The sequence below is a fragment of the Mytilus galloprovincialis genome, chromosome 13, assembly GCF_965363235.1.
Source record: "Mytilus galloprovincialis chromosome 13, xbMytGall1.hap1.1, whole genome shotgun sequence".
Classification (NCBI taxonomy): Eukaryota; Metazoa; Mollusca; class Bivalvia; order Mytilida; family Mytilidae; genus Mytilus; species Mytilus galloprovincialis.
In genome coordinates, this window is record NC_134850.1 from 12,815,651 (window position 1) to 12,825,992 (window position 10,342).

General features: G+C 34.3%; 1 pseudogene; it reads left to right on the forward strand.

Annotated features, from left to right (window-relative positions):
* Positions 1 to 7,827: 7,827 nt before the first annotated feature.
* On the forward strand, positions 7,828 to 9,490 carry LOC143057400 (uncharacterized; annotated as a pseudogene).
* Positions 9,491 to 10,342: the final 852 nt, after the last annotated feature.

The following is a 10,342-nucleotide window of genomic DNA, read 5'->3' on the forward strand; positions in this document are numbered from 1 at the left end:
TGAGAGATACCATGTGACTTACGAAAGAGTTATTGTCCTTTAATCAAATTTTCTGGAAATTGGCCTCAACGAAATGTACAATTGATTGAAATTATACAGCCTTTAATTAGGTAGAAAAGGTAAAAAGTTATTATCCTGAAACCATCTGTCTTCTAAAGATGCTGGCATCAATAAAACATGATACCAATATATACATTGTACGACCAAATATTTTAAATTTTTTGCAGATGTATAAAAATAAAACTAGTTACATGTAAATGTTGACTAAAAAAATCTATACATCAGTGAAATAAGTTTAACAAGAATGTGTCCATAGTACACGAATGCCCCACTCGCACTATCATTTTCTATGGTCAGTGGACAAATTGGGGTCAAAACTTCAATTTGGAATTAAAATTAGAAAGATCATATCATAGGGAACATGTGTACTAAGTTTCAAGTTGATGTAACTTTAACAATGTTTAACTTCATCAAAAACTACCTTGACCAAAAACTTTAACCTGAACTTCGCACTATCTTTTTCTATGTTCAGTGGACCATGAAATTGGGGTGAAAACTATAATTTGGCATTAAAATTAGAAAGATCATATCATGGGGAACAAGTGTACTATGTTTCAAGTTGATTGGACTTCAACTTCTTCAAAAACTACCTTGACCAAAAACTTTAACCTGTACAGACGGACGGACGAACGGAGGCACAGACCAGAAAACATAATGCCCCTCTACTATCGAAGGTGGGGCATAAAAATTGTAGGGGATACTGATTTTTTTTTTAGAGAGTCTTATAACAACAACACTTTAGGGACTGCTGCAGAAAATTTATTGATCGACATGTTTCGGTGCCTAGGGCAGCGTCATCAGGATAAAAACAATACATAAAATCATGTTTAAAATTTAAACGTCACAGTGTCACAATGGTAAGTAACGTTATTAATAGCAACGTACTGAAAGTGAAAGTGAAAGTTCATTGTAAGTATGTAAATAAACTTTTTTTTTAATTATGAAATGAAAAAGCTTCAGCTGTTTGACAATATTCCAAGAAAAAATAAAGTAAGTAGTGCCTAAATAATAAAAGATTAAGAGGAACGTGTCTGAGGACACTCAAGCTTCGCAATAAAAATTTACCAAGTAAAAAAGGGACCTAACTCTAGAACTATAAATGACTCACTGCCCGAAATTGATCTCTGTGCATTGTGGTTCTGTTCATAGTGTATGAGTTTTATAAAATTTAAGGTAACTTAAGCAGGAGTGGGGAGTGGAAAATGGGACAGAAGGATACAGAAAGACAAACCTCAAAAGTAACACTTAATGCCCCAATTAGCTATATTGGGTGCATAAATATTTAAACTGCATGTATATATAGTAAACTAAATTTTGCATCCTACTGTAGGATGCTGCAGGCAAAACCAAAATAGTAGGCACTTTTTTCATAAATGCATTTTTTAAATTGCACTGAAATTGAGGACAAGACTTTACATGTATGATTAATATTAAATTGACATTAATGACCGAGGTGTCCAAATAGTCAACTACTGTATACTGTCAATACTCACAGAGGTTGTGAGTTTGAATCCAACTTGTGGCAGATACACTACAAAAATATTGGATCAACAGGATAGTAATTTTTTCAACTTAGTGTTGTAGATGAATCACTCTAGGCACTTTAGCTGGCATTAAATCAATAAATTGACATTTAAGGAATAGACTTTTTTGTTTTTAACTTTATCCCTTGATTAACATGAGGTTGAGAGACAATGAGGGAATTAATTACAAAAGATGCTTACCATTATCTTTTCTAGTGTTGCCTGCCACAATGTTTTGGCTAGTGTTGCCTGCTAGCGTGTTATCTAGTGTTGCCTGCCACAAAGTTTTGGCTAGTGTTGCCTGCCAGCGTGTTATCTAGTGTTGCCTTCCTTAATAGTTTGTAAATTGCTGGACTGGAAGCCTGAAAATAAACAAGAAGTAATTGTAACAGGATGCTGTTACGAAGTCTCCCAAACAAAGCTCCCATATTCATTACTTGCCATTCATATGGTCCCATGTTCATTTGATTTGATTTTTTGTCCCATACAAGAATATATATGGCTTACGAGTGGGGATCTCCACCATTTACAAGTATTCAAACAGGAGGGGGTGGTGATGACCCCCAGGGACTTTACCTACATTTCATTTGATTTGTTTTATTGTCCCATACAAGAATATATATGGTTTAGGGGTGGGGATGTTGACCGTTTACAAGTTTTCAAACAAGAGGGAGTGGGGTGACCCCCTCGGGACTTCCCTTTTATATCATTTCATTTGTTTTATTGTCCCCTACAAGAATATATATGGTTTAGGGGTGGGGATCTGGACCGTTTACAAGATAATAGCACATTCTCAAATTGAACAGGGTGGTGGCGACCCCCAGGAACTTCCCTTTAATTTCATTTAATTAGCCTTGTTGTCCCATACAAGAATATATATGGTTTAGGGGTGGGGATGTTGACCTTTTACAAGTCTTCAAACAAGAGGGAGTGGGGTGACCCCCTCGGGACTTCCCATTTATTTCATTTTCATTTGTTTTGATTGTCCCCTACAAGAATATATATGGTTTAGGGGTGGGGATCTGGACCGTTTACAAGATAATAGTACATTCTCAAATTGAACGGGGTGGGGGTGACCCCAAGGAACTTCCATTTAATTTCATTTGATTAGTTTTATTGTCCCATACATGAATATATATGGTTAACAATTTAGGGGTGGGGATGTTGACCGTTTACAAGTTTTCAAACAAGAGGAGGTGGGGTGACCCCCTAGGGACTTCCCTTCTATTTCATTTCATTTTTTTTTTATTGTCCCCTACAAGAATATATATGGTTTAGGGGTGGGAAAGTCTCGAAGAACGGAGGAAAACAAATAGATTATGCATGCTATTTAAAATCCAGCATGATCTTATCTATATAGACCGTCACCAATATTTGACACCGAATGATAACCGGACCAGAGGTAAAAACCGCTTCTTCCAAGAAAGAACAAGTACAGACACTTACGGACAATCTTTCTTCCCGAGGACAATCAGGGACTGGAACAACCTACCAACAACAGTTACAGCGACCAACACCTTTGAGGGATTTAGAGCTGCCCTGAAGGCATGCTCTGAAAGGAAGTAGGAAAACCCAGTTGTAAATAATTTTAATTGTATATTTTTGCGAACGTTTTAAATGTATTTGTAAATAGCCAAGAGAAAGCTTTCTGTGTTGTCTGACACTGCGTAAAGTTTTCGCCCGGAACCATGAACATTCAGTATTGAATCCGGTTCCTTACCTGGAAGAAGAAGAAGATCTGAAGGACATGAAAAATATGGCCGTTTTTTAACCCAAAAATTATTATGAGTACAGACAAACTGATGCATCTATGAAAGTTATAAGGCATGGCTGGACCTAGGTATATAAAAGTTAAATGAAGTCTATGTTTCAGAACCTTAATTCTACATAATTAACCAAATTTTCCACACGAAAGGCCTTCCCCCCTCCACTCTGGATCTGCCATGTCTAAATAATAAACATCTACTGATGCCTGTTCTATGGTTGGGTTGTTCAACTTGTTGCCTCTTTGACACATTCCCCATTTCCATTCTCAATTTCATTATTGTCCCAACAATTCAATTTGGATTTTGCCACAGTAAATGTTCCCTTTTATCTTATAAACTCACTGTAAATATGTATTTGTCACAGAATCTTCGTAATAAGTCTTTTAGCTAGGAGCAATATAACTATGGCGTCTTTCTCGTACATCATGAAATACAATCAATGAAAGCGCGCGAAACAGGAAATCCCGTGGCGAGATTACACAAAAAAAGTATTGATTGTCATGCCTTGTTTCAAGAAATGATAATAAAAAAGAATCAATTTTGCTCAAACCTATTTTTTTAAATTTTGTTTTAATCATTTTCTTTCTTTTTTTCATCTTTTAAAAGAGATAATTTAGATTTGACCTTGAACTGTACACCGCTCACCTGCAGGGGCGTGTTTTTTTGTTCATCGGGAGAGAGCCAGAAGAGGTCCATTACTGTTTTTTTTAAACTCGGACATCTTCCTGTCCTCTTTTTCCTTTTCTTTGTAAAAGTGTGGTTTAGACAGCAGAGCACAAAAAACATGTAAAAACATGGCGTCGTTGAGTTTAAGAGAAATGCAGATATTATACAGTGTAAGCTTTGCGATAATTAAGCGCTTTTATGGCACGACAGCCTTTGATGGACACCCCCGCAGGAATGATAAGCTTGCTGAAGGTAAATATTTGCTTGCGATAGTGTTTTAATTACGAGACACGAGTTAAAGCGGTATATAAAAAATATAATCACGCTTTTATTGTCTTTTTTTTTTACTTTTCCGACGGATATTTACCCAGAAAAAAATCTACGGTGCACTCGACTCCGGTGACTTAGCACGTTTTTATTTATTCTAAATGTTGTTTAGTATTTTTCGTGAACTTCGCGCCATGGACAAGCAACTGGGTACTGTATGTCTAAAACTTTTTTACGAAAATTCCTGTAGTAAAGTCTGGATTTTTTTGTAAAATTTTTGACTCATTGCATCAAAATCCCGGCATTTTTTTTAAATGCAATATAAAACACACATTTTGACTGTGGACGACGTTTTCTTTTGGTATATACAATTATTAAAATGCAACGTTTGTTCTATTCGGACTTGAGTACTAGTATACCGTATTTTTACAGTTTTAGTATATTTAAAAAAATTCGTAATCCAAATACATACAGATTGGACTCGTAATAAACCTTAAATTTGATTGATATATTGTGGCCATAATTATATTTGTCTTCCCACAACCAGTATCAACTTATTCTTTTGAGACTACCCTTAGAGATTTGTTTGTCATTTTTTGTTTCGCGTGAAGCTAGAAAGTTTCCCCTTCAGAAACATGTCAAAATTCATACAGAAAATTGTGTATTGCCTCAAGACGGTTGGACATGGGGTTCCTGATTCAAATGTCAATATCCCTTCTCAACTTTCAATTCAGTCCTTTTCCCTCAATCTCACTCCTATAGACTTAAATCGGTGAAAACAGTGGCGGATCCAGAAATTTTCATAAGTGGGGGCCCACTGACTGACCAAACCCTAAAAATTGGAGACCTTTCATGGAGATGTACCGTTAAAAATTGTAATGCAAGAATTAAAACGGACGATGAACAGCCATCTTACAGTAAGCGTACAACAAATGGACCAGAATCCTTCCATGCTCACTACAATGCACAGTTTTACATGACTCATCCTGCCATTTTTATATTATTGAAGAACATTATTGAACAACAGTCAGTAAATTATATTAAGATTCGGTACATTGATGAACAGGCTCCCCAATCAAGAATTGAGAAGGAGAAACTCGGTCATTTTTTTGAGATGTGGGCTAAGTACCAATCAGGACAGATAACAAGAGCAAAATTTGTTCACTCATTGGGCTTCAAATATCAATCTACACTGACCTGAAATTGTGATGACAGTACTTGATTTTATTTCATAAGAATGTTTACTTTTAGCTGTACATAAACTTTTAAACATATATCAACAATGTGCTATGACATGAATGTGCTATGAAATGATTTTTAAACTTTTAACAATAAAGAATGACTTTAACTCTGCCAGGTCAAACCTGCCGGTCCCAAGCCCGGATAAAAGAGGAGGGAAGTCATAGATATATATATTAAAAAAAAGCGCAAATGTCCATTTTTAAAAAGCGCAAATGTCCTATGTTTTGAAGCGCAAGTGTCCACAAAAAAGCGCAAATGTCCTATGAAAAAGCGCAAACGTCCCGTGCCGAGATATTAAGTCATTCTCCTCATTAGTAAGTTCTTTATATTTACCATGTTTAGACAAAAATGTTACCAGTTTTGCAATATCGGTCTCTGTCATATTAGGTTCATGACCTTTAACATTACCCTCTACTACGGAACCCGATGCATTTCCTTCAGCCATAGTCAAAACAGAGTACTCAATATATAAAACGGGACACAATACAAAACGCAAACAGACACATATGAAAGACAACACAAATAATGAAAATGCTGATGATGATGATGAAAATGTCAACTTACCGTCAAATGATCTAATGTGCATGTGAAATCTGACAGTGCAAGGACCAGGTGTTCATGCAACAATGCGCACAATAATTCAAACTGAAAAATATAAGTAATAAGATAAACTATGACATCTTAAATATATATATATATAAGTAATACTAAACCAATATAAAGAATATCTAATACTTAAAATCAAATATTTCTAGTTAATAATGTTAATTGTTATAATTGCTATTCTTAAATCATTTAAATTTCAGCTCCAATCTAATAAAATACTGTCTGGGTTCAATACACTATTGTTTACTTCATTGATATCAATACCAGTCGAATCCACCGCGGAATGTGTAATGAAATTGACATCTGTGATGATTGTAAACACACAACGAAAATGTGTACTATGAAGCTACTCAACTGGAACGTTATCGACAGTCACACCAACACAATATTATGAATATATTAATGGATGAAACAATTTCCTTTTGTTATCGGTGTAAAATTAAACATCCACCAAACTCATTTAATTCGTAGGTTTGCGCAAAATATGAATATTTTCTAAACATTCATTACCAATATGCCTTTACATGTTTTCAATCCAACTCAGGGATTTGTTAACAACTTTTTCACTATATACCTAAACAGCGCTGTATACTTTTGGATTATCGTGTCGCCGAGTAGATATCTAGATGAACTGTTATCCAAATAAATGCAAGTGCGTACAGATTCTCCGACAACTCTAAACTACGAAAAACCGTGGCACCAAAACTAGGTCATCTCACTCTCTGAAGGCTCCATTTGTCACAGTGAACTTGACATACACCAAATTAGCTTAATCAGAGGCGGTTTTAGGGGGCCAGGGGGCCCGGGCCCCCCTTTTTTTTGGGAAAAAAATTGGTTGCTTATAAAGGGAATCATTGATGCGTGACTGGAGCGGGCCCCCTCTTAGGTCAGTCAGTGGGCCCCCACTTGTGTAAATTTCTGGATCCGCCACTGTCAATGGCTTATACTAGACAGTGACTTTAGTACCACTTTAAATAACTGTTAATATACATTTATTTCAACATATACAAATCTTTCAACAAATTCGGAAACAATTACATCCATTCAAAATCTAAATATAAAACCACAAACTACAATGAGACAAGAACTCATTGTTGATGGGATTAACAATAGTAATCAATTTACAGTCAAATTAATTACCACGACGACATTTTTAAGTAAAACCTAACCTTTTAATAATTTCAATACAAATTTATATAAAATCTATCAAAATTGAAAAAAAGTCCGGTTAACCTGTTAGCGTTTTTGGTATTCAGTATTCGGTCGTTCGACCGATTAACCGGTTAACCGGTTAACCGTTGACAACACTAATTTTCTATATAATTGAATTAAATTCTTTCTGTTATTCAAATACTCAATGCTTTAATTCAATATCTTTTAATAAATCACTTGAAGAAAGTACCTTTCCTTATAACTGTTTTATTGCAAATGTTCACGGTGTGTTAGCTTGGAAGTGCATCTATTTTACTTGAAACATAAGCATTTTACTTCTCTACCGTCGAAGAATTGCACTCCGTCTGTTTGTTCATTCATCAGTCCGGAAAATCAGTTTTCCACACTTTTTTGCTTGTGCTTGAAGATAGAGATTTGAAAATTAGTAAATAGTTATATCATGACAAGTTACAGATAAAATTTGAATTTTCTGTCGGTCAGTTTTTTTGCAGAGATATTGTCCTTGGACTTATATAGTTAACACCATGACAGTTATGGATAAAGTTAGAATTTTGTTCCAGTACAATTAATTTTTTCACAAGAAGATATCATGACTTAATTGGAGAATTTACCTAATCAAGAATCTAGACAGGGGATATCACTACCTTCTCAGAGATCTAGAAAGGAGATACCATTACTTTAACAGAGATCTAGACAGCAGTATCATTATTTTATCAGAGATCTAAAAGGAGATATCATCACTTTATCAGAGATCTATCATTACTTTATCAGAAATCTAGACAAGAGATATCATTATTTTATCAGAGATCTAGACAGGAGAACTCCTTATTTTATGAGAGATCTAGACAGTAGATATCATTACTTTCTGAGAGATCTAGACAGGGGATATCATTAATTTCTCAGAGTTATAAGCAGGAGATATCATTATTTTATCAGAGATCTAAACAGGAGATATCATTTCTTTATCAGAGATCCTGACAGGAGACATCATTACTTTATCAGAGACCTATATAGGAGATATCATTACTTTATCAGAGATCTAGACAGGGGATATCATTACTTTATCAAAGATCTAGATAGGAGATATCATTACTTTATCAGTGATCTAGACAGGAAATACCATTACTTTATCAGAGATCTAGACAGGATATATCATTACTTTATCAGAGATCTAGACAGGAGATATCATTACTTTATCAAAGATCTAGACAGAAGATATCATTATTTTATCAGAGATTAAACAGTGCAATAAAATGAAAGTTTGTATTATTGAAACAATGCATGCTTGGTAATTTACAATATAGGTATCCTAAAATGTGCAAATCTTGTATTCTGTCTACATAGAAGAGAATGAAATTGAATTTTTCATTCTTCTAGAAATTACTGTCAATGGTTATCTATATGAAATGTGTATATTAAGCTATAATACTATGAAACTACTGTAACAACAAGTCTTTACTATTTTGTGTTAAAATAAGCTTAAACAATCATATTGCCCAGTACTGCCCAGCATTACCCATTTCAGGGAGTATTGTCCATCCCGGGAATTCCCGGGCGGCTAATACTTTGCCAACCCTGAGACAGGAGATATCATTACTTTATTAGAGATCTAGACGGAATATATCATTACTTTATTTGAGATCTAGACAAGTGATATCATTACTATATCAAAGATATATACAGATGATACCATTACTTTCTCAGAGATCTAGACAGGAGATATCATTACTTTATCAGGGATCTAGACAGGAAATACCATTACTTTATCAGAGATCTAGACAAGAGATATCATTACTTTATCAGAGATCTTGACAGGAGATATCATTATTTTATCAGAGATCTTGACAGGAGATATCATTACTTTATCAAAGATCTAGACAAGAAATATCATTTTTTATCCGAGATCTAAACAGGTGATATCATTTTTTTTTTATCAGAGATCTAGACAAGAGATGTCATTACTTTATCAGAGATATAGACTGGAGATAGCATTACTTTATCAGAGATCTACACAGGAAATACCATTTCTTTATCAGATATCTAGACAAGAGATATCATTACTTTATCAGAGATCTAGACAGGAGATATCATTTCTTTATCTGAGATCTAGACAGGAGATATCATTTTTTTTATCAGAGATCTAGACAGGAGATATCATTCTTTTTTATCAGAGATCTAGACAGGTGATATCATTTTTTTAATCAGAGATCTAGACAAGAGATGTCATTACTTAATCAGAAATCTAGACATGTGATATCATTACTTTATCAGAGATCTAGATAGGAGATGTCATTACTTTATTAGAGATCTAAACAGGAGATAGCATTACTTTCTTATAGATCTAGACGGGAGATACCATCACTTTCTCAGAAATCTAGACAAGAGATATCATTATTTTATCAGAGATCTAAATAGGAGATATAATTACTTTATCAAAGATATAAACAGGATATACCATCACTTTCTCAGAGATCTATACAGGAGATACCATCACTTTCTCAGAGATCTAGACATGATAAACCATCCTTTCTCAGAGATCTAGACAAGAGATATCATTACTTTATCAGAGATCGAGATGTATAGAGATTTATCACTTTATTGGAGATCTTGAAAGGACCTATCATGGTTTAATCAGAGATCTAGTAAGATTTCATTTTTTTTTTTTTAAGTTTAGTAGATTTCAATACTTTATCAGAGACAGAAAGGAGACATCGATTTATGCCACTTTATATATAAATTAATCGTTCTGCATTTGAAGAAGGTCCATACAGGACCGAGACTGGTCAGTCTAGTACTCTTCTATATGTGCTGTTAATTGTGGGTTCTGGCATTACCTTCTTTTCAATTGTCTAATTGTTTTCATTGATAGAAATGTATGAAGAAAATATTATAAAAGGTATCTAAACCCTTTTCTCTTCTTTTTACAAAATTGCTAGCTTTAAGTTTCTCAGATACAATATGTGACTTTATTCACTGTACAGAATTAAGTTACTCAGATACACTAAGTGACTGTACTCACTATACAGACTTAGATACAAT